At 41.6% G+C, this 20,934-nt stretch overlaps 1 protein-coding gene across 2 annotated transcripts in view; it reads left to right on the top strand.

Moving 5' to 3' along the window:
* cv-c (crossveinless c) overlaps positions 1-20,934 on the top strand; it is a 90,031-nt gene that overhangs the window by 18,437 nt on the left and 50,660 nt on the right. For both annotated transcript variants that reach the window (NM_001104318.2, NM_001104316.2), the window contains one exon: positions 11,271-11,323. The gene's annotated coding sequence lies outside the window, so the exon portion shown is untranslated. The remainder of the gene's footprint in view (positions 1-11,270; positions 11,324-20,934) is intronic.

Raw genomic sequence — 20,934 nt, 5'->3', positions numbered from 1 at the left:
GTGAAACTGATTTCGACTTCGATTTCGATTCCTTATTGTTAGCATTTTCTGGCTCTCTTTTATGGCTCTGAACCTTGAACCGCGTCAAGTGGCAATCATTCACACCAGACGACAAATGAGCCGAGATTGATAAGCCGCCATTTATTTGTAAAAAAAAAAAAAAAATTATATAAATACTCCGGAGGCTACATAGTCACGCTGTCGCTTATCTCGCTTCCTCTCCCACTTTAATTAGCCATTTTTATCGGCCCGCTCGGTGGCTGTCAATTTGGCTAAAAATAAATGATTACTGTCTCTAGTATATACAATATGATATCATGCCGCTTCGCTTTGCCAATTAAAACACAAAAAAAGCTGTCACTTTTTTTTTTTAATTTTTTCGTAAATTATGACTAGCGATAATCACAGCGTTGTGTGTTTTATTATTATTTTTTTTCAACGCATTTCCAGAACTTGGTTTGGTCTAGTAATTAGCTGAGCCTGGGCTTGGATTGTGGTCGTCGCATGCGTAGCTCAAATTTCAAAACTACATGCACTTTGCGCAGATACAAAGCCGGTTAGCTAGTTGGCCATCTACTATAGTTGGCCGGATGGCCAGAGTCGCAGTCTCTCTGGGTGTGAAAAGATTTATGTGCTAGGCGAGAGCACACATCTCCGGTGGTTATCAATGCAGCAAAAGCAACAGCAGCCATTCACCCGGGCAATTCCAGTTTCCAGTTTCCAGACTTCAGATTTCATTGTGAACGGCCTCTTATTTATGGTCTGCTCAGCTTTTTATAACTCTTCGATTTATATTGATTTGTAATGCACATAAAAAGCAAGCTGATTTTATATGCATGCAGTTGACCTTGTCTGTGGCCAGGACCGCATCGCTGAGATGTGAGGTGGTGATGTGATGTCGTTTAAATGCTCATAGTTACCAAATCCTGAAGGTCGTTTTCAAAACCCAACAAGTGTTGCATGTGCATGCGCATGTGCATGTGCAACATGTCAACAATCAGCAGTCCGGCGACCAGGTGACATAACCACCTACAAGCCAGACTTCCAGACAATCCCGACATCTGGGCCGTATCGCATATCTTTCTTACCTGACTGCCTTGCCTGCCTGCCTGCCTGGCTGTCCGAAATTCCGAAATTGAAACACTTGTGCTGGCAAATATTTTTTGAGCTACAGAATTTTGAGCTGGCAGAATTTGTTAGAAAAGCGCAACGGCAACCGACACTTGGGCAGATAAAGGCGAAAACATGCTGTGAAAAAATAATATTATGTGCCACAAAAGAGCCCGGCGCACATGACAATGTGTAAATTTATGGCCGTCGTTGTTGTGCACTCGAATTGCATAAGTTCACCTGGGCTTTAATGCACAGCGGGCAAATAGCAAAATATTTGTATTTGCTTTATTAATTAAGCTGCGGCTTAGCTGCAGCAATATTTGCCTATGCGATGAATATCTCCCATAATATTTGGCAACGCATTTGATGCCCGACCAACGGTGTCAACAGAAATCGTATGGGCAAACAAAAAGAGATTCACGGAAGTGTATTTTAATTGCAGCTGGAGAAATTAAATATGCAACCAAAATCCAAAACCCTCACTTGCAAAATCTTCAAGCAACACAGCTGAGGTACATATGTATAATCATTAAACTGCAATATTCGGAATGCTTATCTCTGGTTGATTATTTTAAAATAATCGGTTATTTTGTTGCTACTTTCCTATCACTCAATAACAAAGAGCTATGATATGGTTATCTAAAACAATTTTAATGGCAGGTATTCACCGTCAAATTATTCACATTCTGCAATTATCACCGGTGGCTGATTAATCTCAGAATCATAAGATTCGGTTTCTCGACTCGCAATCAAATGAAATTCCAATTAAAATTCTACGGCGGTTGTGTGGGCGTATGTGTGTGTGGGTATCGGATTTGTTTGTCTAAGAAATGGGCCACAGTTAGTTAATTTAGGCCGGCCTTTGGGCCATGACTAGGCACTTTGCGGCGCATTTTCCGTGGAAAATCACGGCGAAATCCCGCGTCGCTGATTAAAAAGGCTTTCACCGCATATGGGTCAGCATCGTCACCTTTCGCTAGCCGAAATCGGTAAATAGGGCATATAGTCATAGACTTATATACAATACCCAAAGCTCCACATGCTGATCTTGTACTAATGAACCTCGTGTGCCGGGGCAAAGTTAACTTTTTTTCCAGGCGTAGGTGTTTGACCCTGAACCCAAACGATTTTTGTGTTGCTGTTATTTATGTTAATTTCTGTGGCGGCTCTTCGAAATATTCTTCTACAATTAGTCGGCTTTTGGTGGGCTTTTTTCTTCATCCGATTCTGCCTCTTCGCTTCGTTTCGCCTCGCTCAATCAATTTAAATACATTAATCAATTTCCATGGCTGGTTTTTTTTTTCCTTCGAACATTTCTTTTTCGTGTTGGGTGCGCTGATCGCAGCGAAAAAATAACAACAATTTAATTATAACAACAAACAGCTAGAGCGACAAAAACATCGGGTATATCTGAAATTGATATCGTGACTTTGTGTAATTTGTAATTTACGATGAGATCACTTCCTCCAACAATGTATCAAGTCAGTCGAGCCATTCCCGAACAGACATCGTTAGTCGCATTGTGCTATTTTTTGTCCCCTGAGCTTTAAGTCCCAGCATAAATGCACTGAGAACAATTGTTGTCAGTTGCATAAAATTGCATGGATCAAATCCAACTTTGCAACATCCAAACCGAGCAGCGTAAACCAATTCAAGCACTACATTTTTAAATTTTCTTCAGTGCAAACATACATCAATTCGACTGGCTGGCTCAGCCATTTTCTGCGAGGAGCAAAGACAAAAACAGGGGAGCAAACCCGAGTTTTCTGTGACAAGATAAGAGTCTGCTGCCCCGCTTTTGCCCCCTCCCCCCCCCCTTTTTGGCTTGTGCCCCACACTTTTGGACAGACCAAAGCGACGTCCTGCTCATCCATCCAAATGGGAGAGAAAAAAAAATGCACAAAGGCGAAAATTTGCATTCGCAGGCCATTCGAAGAGGAAGCTTTGTTTTTGCGCATACATTAGAATTGGCATTCAACGCCAGATGAAATCTCAATGCGCAATTGTGGACGCAAACTAAGCTAAGGGCAACAGGAAAATGCAAATCATTTGCAGCATTTTCGAATCGCACACTGAATTAGACAATCAAACAAATTATGTCAGTTGGAACAGCTTTTAATAGGGCCTTGTATCTGCCTGTCAATCTAATTAGCCGCTTCCATTTTCAGAGCTCCTCCGCTGGTTTTTGTGATCTTTGCCGGGCAAGAAACCTTGATCTAATGACCGACCCATTTCCGCTTTTCAGTATCCAAATCTTTTTATTTTATTTTCTTTTTTTTTTGGCCACAAGTCTTTTTTCCAAGTCCTTGACCTTAGAGCTGCCCATTATGGTTGCTTTTTTCTTGTAAGCAAGAAAAATGTAAATGTCCGGTTGTAAAATGTATATTTTCTTACGATTTCCAGTGAGCGCCGCTTGAGGTCTTTGTATTTTTACGTCCGGTCTTTGAACTCATCAAACTTGGTACATTACAAAATGCTTGTCGGTGTCTCATAATTTTCTGGTTTTCAGTGGAGTATTTTTCTCTTCAGTTTTTCACTTTTATTTGTAATTTTTGTTTTTTGAGCTCAGCCATGGCAGCAAAGCCGTTTAATTAGCTGTAGACCGGCAATGCTACAAAGCCCACGCCCCAGTGGAGATTCTCGATCATGTCGCAATATCAACTGGCAGCCACGTTGGGCAGAGATATGTCTTATTGCTGATTACCGGGGGACAGATTTCCAAGTGTCAGCAGCATATTTAATGCCTACACTCGATGGAGTTTCGATGGTCCAGTGGCGTTGGAAGTTGGGAGTTGGAAGTCTGGAGTCTCGAGTCTGGAGACTGGACTTTGCTTCTGATCCTGCTGTTCTGCCTACGTTGCCGGCTATTGATTTGTCACCCGATGGCCGTTCCTGTCTGCCAGTTGGGCGGCTGACGGCGACTCCTTAAACCGTTCTGACAGCCGCCGGCGGAGCGTGTGGGCAACGCCCGACTGGTCAGTTGCCCGGACTCCGACTGACAGCCGAGAATATGCCGCCATAATTCCGCAAAATGTCGCGCGTAGGTCGCTAATCAGATTTTCTCTTACGATTCTGCAATGGTGCAGATGCTCTGCGATTGCGCGAAGCTATGGACGCTGTGCTGATTTTAATTACCCATCAGAGTTGGCAATTAAATCCTGGGTGGCCCAGTCAATGTGCACAGGGGAAAATAAGAGGTATCTCTATGGTTCTGAAATATATATTAATTCATCTTCTCTTTAAGAGGAAGTTATACTTAACAGTATGTTATTTTCAAAAAAATTTTGTTCAAAATAATCTCTTATATGTAGGTCACTAACACAAGCAGTCAATTTCCCAAAATGTCTAATTGATGAACTATATGTGATAATATAAATTTTTTTTCACTGCATTGGGAGTTCAACTGTCCGTTTTTGGGGCATTAAAATTCGTCATAAAAATTCAATTGAACGAGAACGGAGTGAGGGAGCCTCTGACTCGCTTTTCATATGTGCCGCAACGATTGTGCAGCGGTTGCATAATGCCCCACAGACAGTGAGGCACACACGCACGCACACACGAGAGGGTTAATTTCAGTAAAGGCAGCAGCAAAAGCAACCAAAGCAAAGCAACAGCAAAAGCAAGGAAAAAGCAAACAAACCCAAAGCGGCGATCCCACAGAATTGGTTGTGTGGTCCCAGAGTCAGACCGAAAAAACCGAGCCCATGGCGGACATTTGGCCAGGCGAAAAAACGGCGGGGAAAACAACAACTTGAAATTACCGCCGCCAATTTAATAGTCACACTTGTGGCACCCAGGCAGATTCAAAGTTCGAATTACGTGGAGGCTCCCCAGCAGCACATCGCCATCGAAATCGGCATCTGTATGTGTATCTGTATCTGAGTCTGAATCTATCTGCAACGCAGACTGCGGCACGCAATGCTCGCTTGGGCATTAAATGCTTCTTAGAAATGTAAAGATACAAAACGTTGTTTCTCTATTCGAATAGTGGGCCCGAGGGAAGGGTCGGTAAGATCTGGCTGCTGTGGGGGTGAAGGATCATTGCATCCACTTCCACAGATGCTGCATCTAAACATACAGCTGGGGTCACTAGTTTAGGACCCACACATGTTGCGTCTCTTAAATGAGGCATACTTGTGTCTCAGAAATAATTACCAAACCATTCGTATAAGCATCTTTTCGATATTAAATCATATTCAATAATTAAACTGAAAGGTCGTACATAGTTAAAATACTTAAAACCTAAAGATTTCATTTAAGAAGAATAGATCTTAAACGAAACTTAACAGTAAAACCATTTGGTAAATTTTCACATCTTCTAATGCCCCCCCCCCCTCTAATTTGCATAACTATTATTCCGACTCCAAGTGTTCGAATGTAGCTGTATGTAGATTGTTTAATTTCGCTTAGTGGCTGTAATAGTTCTTGAGAAAATGTGCAGTCTCATCGTAATGATGTTGGTAAATACTCGTAAACCAACATGGAGCCGGCAAGGTCCCTCTAAAAGGTTTCGTAGCAGGCGTTAATGGGTTTTTGATTGTTTATAGCATGGGTTTCAAGGTTGTTGCCGACCAAAGGGGGCTGCTGTGAAAGGTTAAGGGTTACGAATTGGGGGTCTACCAATTGCCATACGGCTAAGGCCAGGGATGAAGGCTATTAGCTGGGCCATTAAGCATAATACGGATTTAGGGCCCCTTTTCCTTTCCACACGGCCTGTGTAATTGAGACTTTTTGTTTGGGCAATGCATTTCCTTAAAAAGACCCGCCGCCGACCAAATTATGTTTTCAGCAGCGATCGATCAAATGGGGAATCGAATCGAATGGCTGACAAACGCAAACACAGATGCTGGCCACCGTTATTAAAGCAGAGTATCGTGTGTCAACTGAGGCATTCGCACAGCCAGACAAAACGACAGGCAGACCGACAGACAGACAGACAAATCGAATACACATGGAGAAAAAAGGGGAAAGGGACGGGTCTGACAGAAAGATATACAGATATACAGATAGATAGACAGGCGGGCAGACAGACAGACATACAGACGGTTAGGCAAACAAACCAGCGCCATATGTGCGCCTCATATCGCCGATACATAACTCATACGGGGCATGCATCAAACTCGAACTCAATCTGCAGCTGAGAGGCAAACGCAACAGAAAACTACCGTTTGATCGATCGTTTTGATTAGAAATGCAACACATTTCTATATGATCTGTCACACAGGCCGCAAAAGTCTGCTTTGGCATTTGCGGTCTCGGCGGCAGACAAGCGAAATGTTTGTTAAAGTGAAATTAACGTCGCCAGCCAACTGCAGCCACCAATCAACAATGCCGGCTCAAACCCAGGCTCAGACCCAGGCTTAGATGCACCAACACACCACGCACCAATAAGCACTTAGAGAAAAATATAGTGACCTTAGTAAATAAATGACATAGCAGTTCTAAAAAGAACATACAAACCTTATAGTTTGATAGCACCATATAATTGATATTCACCCTGAAAATAAACGTACATAAACCATTAAAATAAACCTAAAATAAAATAGAAAAATTAAGGAATATTTCCACCTCTTAAAGTAAAGTGCGTTTTCTTGCTTTCCAAAATATCTTTCTAAGTATTTCTTGCGGTCTATAAAACCCATGCCACAGCGATCATCATTCCATCCCCAGGCAAGCCAAACCGCGCGTCTGTTTCTGTTTCTGTTTCAGTATCGGTGGCAGCAGCAGCTTTTCCGTGGCATGCAGTTGTCGCCATTGCAGAGTCGTCGTCGCCTTGTCGCGCATTTTCCGCGTGGTTGTCGTGGCTCGTCCCCAGAAGAAGAAAAACACCACCGGGCCAGGTTAAAGCCAGGGAAAAACAGCTCTAGCCCATTTCCAAATGCAGGCGTCCTCTATCGCTCACCCACTCTCACCCGATAGCGCTGTCTCGCTCTCATGTGCGTTTTTGGTTACGGGCTTAATTTACAATTAATGAAATTCGATCGTTTTATTAACTGTACATTTTGCATGATTTATGCCCCCCAACTCCGCGGGTATTGAAACAGTTTTTGACAATTTTCCACTGTCTTTCGTGCATTTCACGTTTTCATGTCGCCCGCTGTCCATTAACCTTCATTAGGCTTAGGGGGCTATTAACACCCCCCATCCCAAGCTGCCATTGCTTTTGACCATTTATGGTTGGTTCGATCGCATTGCCCGCGATGACAATTTCTATCGGCGATTGCACAATTAAACTCTATTTATTTATTTGTTTCGCTTAATGAACTGTGTGAAACTTTTACGATGTCTCAAATATTGTGCCCAGGCCAAAACAATTGCGGCACCACACCCCCAACCACATGTTCAATCGCACAGGCACTGCAAGTACACTGGGAAAAACGTATAACTAGAATTTACATAGATAACTCACATGTATGGACTTATACTTACAAATATGCAGTTTGATTTACATGAAACTGAATTACTAAGTTCTTGTTCAGATTAACTGATAATATAATAAAATGTTTTCCCTACCCAAACACTCAACTGTCGCATGTATAATTTATTTTTAAATTAAACACTGAAATTAAAGCGGAAAATTCCGATTTTCTGCGTATCAGTGTAACAAAGCCACCACGCAACTTGTCTCAGTTTTCGTATTGTATTTTTTTGTTTTTTTGCTGGCCAAGCTGCTCGCGCATTTTTGTGCAGCGCAAATTGTTATTGCACAATTTTCGGTTTTGGGGGGAATTGAATGCAATGGCCACAAACTGGCAGACAGACAAGAAAAAATACGAAACACACACAAAATGCGCCTAATTGTCGCTCTTTCAGCTGTCGCACATAACACTTTGTTTTTGCTAATTTTCTGTCACCTGTATCGTTTTTTAAATGCATTTTTTTCTCAGACAATAGAGCGCTGTGCCGTGAATACGGGAGAAAAATGCAGGAAAGATGGCTAAGAGGGCACGTGACTGATGATTTTTTATGGGAAAAGAAAAGAATAAGATTAAGAATAAGAATAAGAATTGGGTTCATCTTTGTCTTCTGTGTGACTCACTTGACACAGTTGCAGTTACCAGTTTGTTGCCCTTTGTTTTCGGCTACCGGGAATTATCATCTTCGAAACACCGGGGATCTCTTCTTTCTTTCTGACACCGTGCAACCGTTAAAATTGCATGCCTCGACATTGGCCATTATCAAACTAAGGCATCAATCTGCCAGAACCAGAGCCGCACAATTGCAAATTGCCAGGGCAATTACGACTCGAAAGTCTTGGTCTCGGTTGGGCAGGTGGGGGGGGCCAAAATGGAGCAGTCGACTGCGGAAACACGTTTTAGGCCCGGCTAGAAGATACAGATACAAATGCGGATACTATTCGAGTCAGGTCCAAACAGCATACCTACCAACTGTGCCTGGCCAGCTGGGCGATTATGCAATTTACAAGATCTTGCCGCTGCCTCAGTTGCATCTCCAGAACGCAATCGAGGGCATCTATTGTATTGTACTCGTATTGCATAGGCAGCTAAATCATCTTTAATACCCAAATTTAAAACGAAATAATCGTAAATAACTGGGTTAATTTGTAACGCTTCCCTGCATGCGTAATGAACCATGCAGCCCGATTAGAAGAGCTATTCGGTTCGGCTCACCCAGAAAGCTGCCGGGAAATCTGAATGAAAATGAAATTCAATTAACGCTGTCATATCAAAGAAACCCAGATAGAAGTAGATTGGTTTTAAAGTACAGTGGGGACTTAGAAACTTGAAGCTTCAGTGACATATAGGCGATTTATGAATACAAATGTATGTCGTTCTTTTTGGTAAACCACCACTGTAGAGGAGCTAATAACGTCCATAAAAATGTCACTATACTCAGCTTATACTTTTGTTAAATGCTTAAAAATCTTTATTTGGTTAGTAATTCAAAAACTCGAAGTGTTCACCACTAGGGAGAACTGACTGCATGTGCCTTGGAATGTTTTAGTGGCATCTAGTCAGCGGCTGTCAAGTTCAAAGTTATAAATGTGCCAGGGATCGTGCGGAGTTTATTTAATTTCCATGATTTCGTTGTGTTTGCTGGCAGCATACGAAATCAGTTCACAAATCTTTTGTGGGCACCTTTTTAGTCTTTTTTTGTTTTTTTTTTTAATTCGGTTTCTTGTGTTTTGTATTTCCTGCGCTGCATTTGAAAGTCGCAATCGGAGAATAATTCTGTCATTGAGCGGCGCAAAGAGCCCGGGGATCAATTACCTTTCAAAACCAATTTGCATTTGAAATGCATAACGAAATCGTGTGCACACAATGCAATATTTTGGCAGTCACACGCTGGGCCAGCTAAGTTGGCAGTTGTTCATTGTTCACTTTTAGCCAGCTGATTGGCAGGCTTTCAAATTGCGAATCAAGCGGCATCAAATGGGAAAATGAAAATGGAAAATGCAGGTGGTTCGCCAGTTCGGTGGCACCCACACACCGTCTTATCTCCCTTTGGCAGTTGCTCATTATTGCAACAGTTGCAACTCGACTTCGGCTTTAAAACTATTGTATATATATATATATATATATATATAGCTCGTTTTTATGGCCAAAGGTGTGTCAGTAGTTGCAACTGCCATTTGTTGTTCGATCAGTTCGATCAATAAGCTCTAGGCACGCAAGCTCTCCACTTTTCCACTTGGGATCTTGAGCCCGCGATCATCTCTTGGCAAAATATGGGTTAATTCGGTGACCAGTTTTGTCTTATTTTCATTGCTGATGAACAATTTTCGGTAACTCTTACTTTTGATTAGGCCATGAGTCTGCAGATTTGCGGGATTAATTCTTGAAAAGTAAATCTGGCGATGATTTGTCAACTATTCGAGTGGCTTGCTTTCTTTCGCAGCGCTCTTATTTTTCTGGGTTAGAAAAATACAAAGATTTCGAGAGGGGCGGCTTTCATTTTCAGATGCGCGATGTTGTGTAACATTTCCTCCTCATTTTTCCATTGCATTCTGTCATGCAACTAGCCACAAACTCAGCAGTCGTAAATTATGACAGCCTGTCTATAATTAATCAAAGCACTAGGGCCGCCGTCTACTGGAGCAGTTAGTCTCAATTAACACACGCAAATTGGCCAGAGCTGACAGGGCTCGATCTTTCAGCCATTTGCTATGGGTAAGTTTGTAGAAATATGCCAGGCATTTGAAAGTAAAAACAGCAAACCGCACCTACCGGAATTTGTTATACATTTAGTATAGAATGCGAGATGCATTGTTAGTGGCGAATAGTGAATAGTGAGTAGTGAATAGTGGCTGGCTCTCGGCCTTTTGTGTCGCTCAACCAGTTTAGAAATTCTACTGGTTTCAGTTTGGGCTTTGAGTGACGACCATGGCGAAACCTGATGTGCCACAACGGGCGATTTGTATTCCAAATGACGTCTGGTTCCGTTCCGTTGGCCAGGAGGCTACGTACTATATGTCAGCTGATTGAATTGCAAAAGGAAGGATGGTAAATGCGAAAATGGAAAAATTAAAAAAACAACGAACACGAAGACAACTCGCTTGGGGTTGTGTTGTTCGGAAAATTGTGCAAGCTGCTCTGCAAGTTATATGAGACATTTCGCAATCAACGTCACTCGTCTTGGCCTTGTGCTTCCCGAACATATTGGTCAGTTCTTCAGCAAGAAAAAACGTGGAAAATACGGCATGTTGCTCAAGCTTGCATTCTGTATAATCGTCGGTATTTTCGAATGGTTTACGGGCCATGAAAATAAGTTGTATATTTGTATACCTATTAACTAGTACAAATCGACGAATATAACATTTGTTTCCCCTGCATCTTCATCTTATAATATATGCCACATTGCATTATCGATTTGCTCTAAGTTTTATGGCCCAAACTTGGATCGAGTTGTGTCAATTTATTTTTCGTGTCCAGCTGGGCAAACGAAACTGGCCTAGCAACCTTTAAACAGCGAACTACCTGCTTTCAGCTGCTCAGCTGTTTGCTTAACTTGGCTTAAATTTATGCATTTAGTCAAGGCATTTATCATGCGAAAGATACAGCGTGAAATTAGCATATAACGCACAGCGTGCCAATATTTTTCTTGGGCCCTCCAAACAAAAGCCCAACTATCGAAACAATTGCTTTGATTAGTTGACAAATAAACTAACCTACCTTTTTCTGGCTTTCTCTTTGCAGTTTAGAGTTTGGAGTCGCCCGAATATTTTGCATGAAAATTGCAGCAAAAAAAGGTATGTAACAAATTTCTTAATTAACTAAAAAGCTAAACTTTCCCAGTGCCGAGCAAATATGCCAATTAAGTCAATAAATATTTGCCAGCTGCTATTTACGTTTTGACACCGAGCAGCAATACAGATTTCCAAAAATGCTTTTACATTTTACAAATGGCAGACGAACAGGCTTTTGAGCCGCACAGAAATCATTTATGTTAATCAACACATGTTTTTTTTCGGAGTCATTGGCTCTGGGGGAATTCTTTTTTTTTTTTTTTTGGTTTTTTGCCTGACTTGAGTTGTTGTAGCTCTGGTCTGGCTTTTTCTATATATTATAAAAGGCCCAAAAACGCAAAGCAAAATAAATATATACGGAAAACGTGTTTGTGAGTGTCGCACAAAAAGCAAAATTCAAATTCAAATTGTGCCCCGTTGAAATTTGCGCTAATGTTGCCATTTGTGTTGCTGCTGCTGCTGCTGGGCAAGTTTGAGGTTGCTCGTGTGCTGCTGCTGCTGCGGTTGTTGCTGCTGCTGCTGCTGCTGCTGCTGCTGCTGCTGCTGATGTGATGTTGCTGTATGCCGAGTTATTTTTGGTATGGGGCATGCCGACGCTATATGGCCGCCCCATGCTGAACAAGATTTCTGCGCCAGCGCAAAAAAAAAACTCCAGTCAGATATTCAGCGTTTCTTGTTTCTAATTCCCATGCAAATATGTACTGCCATGTCATGTTGCTTCTGTTGTTGCTCCCCAACTGTTTGCATTTCAATAAACGTACACACGATTTCGGAATATCTCAGTTCTTTCGGGCAATAAGTGATTCTCGTGAACTGACTGTGACTCAAATCAAAGTCAAATATTTCCAAATCGAATTCGCATTAATGTATCTAAAGCGGGTGGTGCCAAAAATGGTGGAGAAATCAACAAAAGCAACGACATTTCTGATAACTAATACTTTGGAAAGAGCCATAAAAATGAACAAAGAGAGATAACGAGTTTGTTTCTGCCCAGGTAGAACGGAAATCGTCAGTTTGGAAAGAGAAACGAGAGCAACTGCAGAGAAGACAGCTTTAGCCGTCTTAAAATATTACGCATACGCAGAGTTAGTGACTCACGAAGACAGTCATTGAAAGCCGTACTCAAAACCATGCTGATTCAAATTTGTTTGTCATGGAGTCTTAACTGAAATCCGTCAGAGATACCCGCCCTCTAAAACCGAATCACAAAAGCGCAATCAGTCGGAAACATATTGCAAAATACTGTCATTGCTGGGATTTCCCCAATGCGAAAAAAATATAATCTAAACTATAAAGCATGTAGATGTATTATATTAATAGTTAACTTTAAAGTGAGTATAACATTTTGCGCAGTGCACGATGATCAACAATCAAGCTGGTTTTAACAGCCTGATTATGCCTAAATTGCCACTCAAAGGGCTTCTAAAGTGTCGGTTGCGCTGTTGTTCATCTACTCACCAGTTGACCATAAAGCCAATCCAAACAAGTGCCTAGATGGCCAGATTTGCTTTAATCTTCTGATTTGTTTGGGTTATGCTTATGCTGACTTTCATAATGCAGAAGGCAAAGAGATCCCGACGATCCCCCAGATTCATTACCGATCCCGGCGGGGAATCCGAGTGCCCAGCGTTAATTCGTATGCGCTGCTTATGAGGTTGACATGCCGAACGAATTCAATAGGGCCGGGCATTATTTTATGGGATCCCTTTTATCCGGGCACCGCATAAACTCACACTTAAAATCAATAAACGTAGACTGGCCCGCCCAACGGCAAATTGCATTCGACATATGTAAGCGATAAAACTATAAAATAGCACAAACTTATGCCCACAATAAACATAAACAATTCCGGGCGAGAGATGAGCCCTAAAACCGATTTGCCAAATACAAAAATGTAGAACCAAAACCGCAGATACCGCAGGCGAATTACCAAGCCAGGATTCAGTTGCTATGGCCATAGAGTATAGAGTTGTTGGTACATGCGTAAACAAGTATTTTTATGGGGCTCCGGCCATGGGGCATAAAAGGATGCCCCACGGCTGTGGACCAGCACAGGATGATGGGACACGGCCATAAAGGCACTTAATTGCCATTTTATTACCACAGCTATTAGGCCACAGTCGGCAAGGCTTGGCCAGACATTCAGACATTCAGCCAGTCCGTCAGTTAGTCATTCAGTCATTCAGTCTGCTGGACTTTCATTAGAAGCTCCGAGCGAGGAACTCCTGCCAGCGGATTGCGCTTCACTTTCGCGTCAGAAATTCGCCATTCGCAGTGAGGCATATTGCACCACATTTGCATCAACAACAACATCCGCTGAAATCACTGTTTCTTGTTGTTTCTCTGTACACTGAGTAGTACACTGTACACTGGGTAGCAGATAGTCGGAACAATGTTTTTAGAAGTTAACTTGGTAGATGATTACAATTGATTTCTATTGAATGAATTAATTCCTATAAAAAAATTACTTGCTGAACTAATTTCTATGTATGTATGTACATATGTGCGTAGTTTTCTTTCAGTGCACGCCAGCTTTTGCTCTTTGTCTGCCACATGCAAAGTGGCTCCCTTCAGCGACTGCAGTGCCATCCGGCGATATCTTTAATGAAATCTGCATGTTGTGCGCTTTAACAAGCATTCTGCTTGTCTACTCATGTCGCCCTCCCCCGATATCTAAGTGTCTCCATCTCCATAGCCGTGTGCCATTGCGATCCTTTTGTGCGAGGAATGGGATTGAGGATGAGAATCCAAGATCCCAGATCCCGGATCCCGGATACCAAGCAAGAGAACCCAAAGAACAGAGAACAACAGCCCGAGCCTCTGGCTAGATCACCAACTTAGTTGTGGGGACGGGCAAATCTTGTTAGCGTAAATATTAACTTGTAAATATGATGATGCCCTCATGGAAATTGTACGAATTGCTGATAAATATCATTAGGTCGCAACTCGAGTCCCTACTTTGTGGGTGCATCTGTATCTGTATCTGTGTGTGTGTCGGGATTGCATTTCGCCTGGCAATTCTATTAAGATTCTTATCTAAAGTGCTTGTACAACCTATTTGTTGTGTACGGCCAGTACTCACCGAGTGCACTCGTAATTGTTTAGCAAATCAGTGGAGAGTTGAAAGCTGAAAGCATTGCCAAGCCATGATTGTTGCTATTGTTCGGCTGATTACACAGTAGTAACTGACAATTTGCCATCGATTTTTGTTGGTTTTTCAAGCGGCTAAGCTGCCGGCTACGCCCTCATGCTTATTAAATAATGTTAAAATTGCTTAGCAACTTGAAAATGCAGTCGGCAGAGAGCATAGAAAAAAAAATGTATATATTGTGGAATTATAGAAAAGAGAAATGAATAAAATGTTTTTCAAACCTTAAAGCTATTATTTGACTCCCAAGCCTTTAGAATTCCAAACACACATCGAACGCTTTGTGCTCGTAAATATACTTTCTGAAGAATAGAACTTTATAATAGGGCTGGACTAGACCTATGAAATTCAAGCGACTTTCCTCTAGGAAAGCGACCATTCAAGACCGCAACAAAGACGTGACAAATATCCCAAACGAGCTACTTTAAAGCGTGGGAGTTGCATTCACTCCAAGTTCATGGGAATGAATGCAATGGAAATCATTGGCGCCACTCTCTACACTTCCCTTCTACTCTACATTGTTTGGTTTGGTTGGGTTTGGGTTTTGTGTTGGTTCGGGGCCACCGTGATAAAGTCACTTAGCTACTCATATTTCAACGAAACGTGCGCTTCAACTTCCTACTCCCCCAGCATAATCCATATTCATATGCGGCTTACACAAAAAAAAAAAAAAAAAAGAAATGTTTGTAATTAAACACAACCTTCTTAGCTTAATAGAAGTAATACAAATGAAAATAAATTAAGTACTGTAATTACACACATCTAAAGCATTTGAATTAATTATTGTTATATGACCATTATAAAATTTCATATTCACCTTAGAGCTAAACTATGGACTAGTACAAATAGTTGATTCGAAAACTAATTAAAGCGGGCATTTAGATCAGTCATGATTTTCCCACACTGTAGTCCGCTGGCCTCCTAATCGAAATCTGGAGCCCTGTGGGGGGTGGTGGTGGTTCAAAAGGGGGGACTGGGGTCGTAATTTCCAGCTCTCAACGCCGCCAGCGGGCCAGCAGAGCGACACAGTTGGACACTGTCTGCTCCAGTTTACCGAAAAATCGTATACCGCAAGCGGTTTCATGCGGCGGCGCACGCTGCGTATGCGTATTATGTTCGATTTCTAGTTTGACTTGGGAGTTCAATAAACGATTAGATTCTAAGTTGACTTCGATGTTGTGGTAGTTTGGTTTCTACATATTTTTGTTTTTCTTTTGTTGCTGCTTTCCTGGAGGCACATTGCGTGTGTGCGTCTGCCAAAGTTATCGCGGCTTTTTACACTAAGACGAAGGCTAATATGTCATTTGGTCATTGATACGCGGCAACGACGCTCGATCGAAGAAGGAGTGAGATAGAGCGTGTTGAGCGATAGAGAGAGAGAGAGAGAGATGGGGATATATGGAGACGGTGCCACCAAAGCAAAACGCTTACTGTCAGTGTGAGGCGCGTATAATTAATTGCGCCTATCAATATCGCCTCTTGTGCTTTTTGTCTGGTTTTTTTTTCGATTTTTCTGCGTGGCTGCACGCATATATGGCCAAAAGTCCGGGACTCCATCGGTGGCTCCTCAGTTGGCCCCCATGGCCATTGGCCATTGGCAGCAGCTCATTGAGATAAGCCTGTCCGTTTATGCGATTTTCTGTTCGGATTTAGCATAAATCATTCGCCTGCGAAATGTTATGTCAGCGTCTTTTATGCGGTCAACACGAATGGGCAAAGAAAAAGGATTTCTTTCTGCGGCAATTAAACCATCAGAATAATAGTTTTTACTGAATAATTTTTGTTTTTAGAAGTAAACATACGACCCTTGTTTAAGGATTACTATAAAAACTTCGCTAATCCATTACACTTCTTGGTAGAACTTCTTAGTCACAGAACAATAAAACAGGATGCCAAAGAAATGCCCATAAGTAAAGAGGTGATTGGTTTTACAGCCAATTCTGGAACTGAGTCAGAACGGATGTGGACAGTCTATGGAGGGCCTTAAGTGGTCCTCTTTTGAGTTTCTGTGTGGGTGAATGGGAACTAAGTTCCCTCTGGGGCAAAAGCCGTAAAAGGCAAACAAACCACAATTATGAAGACTCAAGATGACAACGCATCGTGGATTGGCTTTTGAGTCGTGAGTCATGAGTCATGCTGTGTTGGTAATAAAATACGCCAAATGGATTGCAACTGTGCGGCAGCGAAAGTGCTGCAAGTATCTTTAGAATGAAGTCAGCAAATAACAAAAGACTTCGGGGAAACACTTTTACACTCTTAAACTTTTACTCCCATGAAGCTAAGCAGACCATGGTAAAATGTAGATTAAAAAGGGGATCTGAAGGGGCAAGTGCAATATTTAAACTTAACACAAAGCCTCCAGCTAATTTATGCCTCACTTTTGCCGTTCCCACTGCAACACGAGTGTTTTTTTTTTGTGGTGGTTGTTGTTGTTGTTGTTGGGCTACTGTCTGTTGCATGCAAATGCAAAATGATTGATGTTGCCACATTGGGCTTTTGTTGTTGCTGTCGCTGGCTGAGCAGCAGGCTCAGGGAAAACAACAACGAAAAATTCTCTTTGTGCAAAATGTTGGCATTTTGAAGTGCGAGTAATTGCAGCTGCAATAGTTTTTCATGTTGCTGCCGCTGCCTGTTGTTTCTGCCGCTGATGTTGCTGCTGCAGTTTCAGCAATTGTTGCAGTTGCTACTTTTGCTGGTCAAGTTGCTCGGCATTTTGGCAATGTAATGTGGCAATGTAGCTAAACAGCTAAGCAGCCGCAAACTTCCTTTCACAAGACAGCCTCCAAAGAAAAATGGGTCTGCCTGGTCCGCTGATGGGCACTTGAATGTTTGAAAATTATAGACTGCTCTGCGCCGTCTACATTTCACAGATGTACAAAAAAAAAAAACAGAGAAAAAGAAATAACAACCGCCTAAATGCCAAGTCAAAAGAATTACTGATGCTTCAAAGCGGCTGGAGATAAAATAAATCGAAATGGCTTCTTACTTTGTAACTGAAACATGCTCTCGAAATGTCAAACCAATTGCTGTGTCTTTGAAACGAATCAATGTACCAATTTTACACATTTAGTTTTATTTTGGTGCAGTTACCTATAGTTTCATATTATTTTTTGTTTTAGGCTTTGGAAGGCCCAACCTTGATATTCAAGAAATCTCGCCTTATAGCCATAAATCTCTCGCTTTATGCAAATCAAAAAAAAGAAAATAATGCCTTGGCCCAAGGCCCTTCATTGCGAGCAGACCAAAACAAAAAATAAAAATACGGCTAATTACGAGAGCCAGTTTTTTGTTTTCGAGACACCAACACAATCCCGCTGTGGCACTTGGAGAGGCAAGGTAATTACAGCCCGAGCACATGCCACATTATTCTTTTGTGCAATGAGCACGACGTCGTTCCTGAACCCTGAACCCCTGAACCCCCTGTCGTTTGGGCCAACTCAGCGGACTTGGCCAAAACCCAGAGACGCCAACGCCGACGACACTTGTGCGCACATTATTACACTGCGCATGCGCAGCATGTGTACACTGAGCGAAATCCTTGGCGACCCGCATAACGCTGGAAAAGTGCCTCCAGCACGAGACCAGCTAAGCATAAAACGTCAGTCGAGCTCGCCGCAAACCGGTTGAGCTATGAAAAATTATGATTGTCACCGCTTGGGCTTGGAAGTCAGCTCGGGGCCAACAGCAAACAACAACGGGCGGTAATAACAAAAATGTGTAACAATTTTCAGTTAACCCTTTAGAAGCATGGGCGACTTTTATGTAACTAGTTGCGTTCAATATTCAACTTCATTTTGAGCCGATTAAGCTCTCAACTAAATGTCTATAAATAGGTAATTCTTTAAAGAAGTATTTTATATATTTAAAGTAGATAGCTTAGATAACTAAAAAAATTATAAAAAGTCATTTTTTTGTTAATTTCGAATTTTATCATTCAGATTTCGGTATCTACAAAGGCTTGTTTGTTTTTCAAGGGGTTATGCCTGATCGACTGCTGTTATTGTTGCTTCAGTTTTGCATTTACGCTAAAAGCCAACACCAAATAGGCAACAATTACAATGGCAGCCAGATCGCTTGAGCAGAAAAAATGAAAAAAAAAATAGCAAAGACCACATCTACATAGCTGGTTGGGTATCCATGTACATATAATTATTTGCCCACGTTTCGCATGTCTTGCCAGACTGACTGTCGTCGTTGTCAGCAGCACCACCGATCCACCGACCCACCAAGGCACCGCACCACAGAAAACAGCACCACCGTCATCATCATTTTAGCATCTAGGTGTGTGTGCACACAAATTGTTGGCATTTTTGCATTTGGCATGTTAGAGTCATAACTTGGTGGCGGCTGCTGGTTTTTCTTCGGCTTTTTTTTTGGTTTTTTATTTATTTGCTGGCTGGAAAATGTGGCCAACATGTGTTGCTAGCAACAGCTGTTGGCAACATGTTGCCAATGCCTCATTAGCCATTTTGTTGCCGCTAATTTAAATATTAATTGCTTGAATTGCATTTCCAATTCCATTTTGAATTTCAACTCCTATTTGAATGTCGCATCTTTAATGCAGTTGATGCAGCATCCATTGGTCTCTGGGCAATTGTGCGTGCAACATTTCAATTAAGCAGATTGCAACAAAGGGAGGAAAGCCAGAGCTTAGCACTCCATTTTTTCCCAGACAGCTGCGTAAATTGTCATCCGCCGTCAGTGTCAGTTTTAATTAGTTTGTTTACAAGAGTGGAAGCCACAAGAAATGGAGTCCGCCCCATCCATTGCCCCAATCATATCAATTTGGTTTGTCAGTCCTTTAAATTGTTCTGTGAGCCATAAAAATAAAAATTTGTATGCACTCAATGGGCATCGGGCAGCGGTCAAAAATGCACTGGGTTAATTACTAGTCGCCGCCAGTCTTCATTTTGCTGATTAGAGCGAACAAAGTCGGCTAACTTATCAGTTGAATGAAAGGAAAATAGTTGCTTGGATTTTAAAAAACATATTTAAGTGCCTAGCATCGCTTTCAGCAAATCGCCCGCGACTAAAACGCTCGAGTTCCAATTTCAATAGCAAACAATGCGCAAAAATATACAAACCTTCATAAAATTTTATTGCCAGCAAATTGAATGCCGTTTTATGGCCAGAAAGACTCTTTTGTTGATTTCCCCAGCTATTTGGCCATTCGTTTTTTTTTTCTTCTATTTATCTCATTGTGTAGTATATCAGCAAACAATAAATGTTAATTAACAGCATTTATGTGCTACGGCCTATTGACACTCATGTCATAAATTTCGTACAATTTTCGCAGTTAAAAGTACAAGAATTTGGCCTGTGTTTGTATTACAATTTGCAATCAAGTGGTTTTGGCTGTACCTACAAAAAAAAAAAAATAAATAATACTTAAACAAAGGGGAATTTTAAATTAATGCTTCGCAATTTATGAACCTGTTTTTAAGCATGATGTCAACGCCAAGGAATCGACATGAATTTGCATATTTTTCGGATATTTCTTAAGCGAGAACAAAGAACTCTCCTTTCTGGCTGCAAAGATACGTTAAATTATGTAATTTATTTAAATTTAAGTGGAACCGAATGTTCCTCCCCACTGAATGGTCCTTTGATTAAAACCAACACAGCAGCGCGATCCGTTCAATTTAAGCAGAATTATGGCGAAAATCTGCAAGTGGAGCTTACGAGTGCAATCTTCGGGCGATCAGTGCAAACAAACAGCCCACATTTCTCATTACAAATTGAGTCATTAAATTTATTTATACCCGCTGAAAGGCAGCCACATCTCAGCATCAGAAGCCCCAGTATTCGGCAATAAAACGCTGTAAAAATCCAAAAAAAAAAGAACACTTCCGCGTTACTGCAACTGCAACTTCCATTCAATTTCTGGGTCAAATTCTTGCGCCGAAGATCCCCATATGCATGTGGCAAATGTGCCACAGGGTGGGTAGCGACGAGCTGCTCTCTTATAAGTATCATTTTTTATGGCTTTTCATTATGGCTGCATATATAATTCTTAATAAGAAAGTTCGAAGGAGCCAGCAGCTCGAGAACATGGAACGCACCAAAAAAGTGAAACAAGTTATAAAGTTGTATATTTTAATAGGCCATCGCAAAAATAAATATGAATTTCGAAGGGATATCGTTAACCACATTTTGTGGGTCACCGCCGATGAACTCTTGATTTCACTCCTTTTTCCGCGATATACAAACAAAATAATAATAAATAAAAGCGAACTAAGAGTAAGCCATAACCATTTGATTGGCGTGAAAAACAACTCCAGTATCGGGCATCAGGAGCCTGGCATCTCTATGATTTAGTGTGCCGGGGCCACTTGACAATAATTTACGCAAATGGCATAATTCGCTTTATGGGCGCAACATGATGATGACGATAATGATGATCGTGCGGATCCTGCAATGACTGTAACTATGTAGTTAAAGAGGAGTGCTCGACGCGCTTTCAACG

The sequence above is a fragment of the Drosophila melanogaster genome, chromosome 3R (assembly GCF_000001215.4).
Source record: "Drosophila melanogaster chromosome 3R".
NCBI lineage: Eukaryota > Metazoa > Arthropoda > Insecta > Diptera > Drosophilidae > Drosophila > Drosophila melanogaster.
The sequence above is the reverse complement of the archived record's forward strand: the minus strand, read 5'-3'. Positions and strand labels throughout refer to the sequence as shown.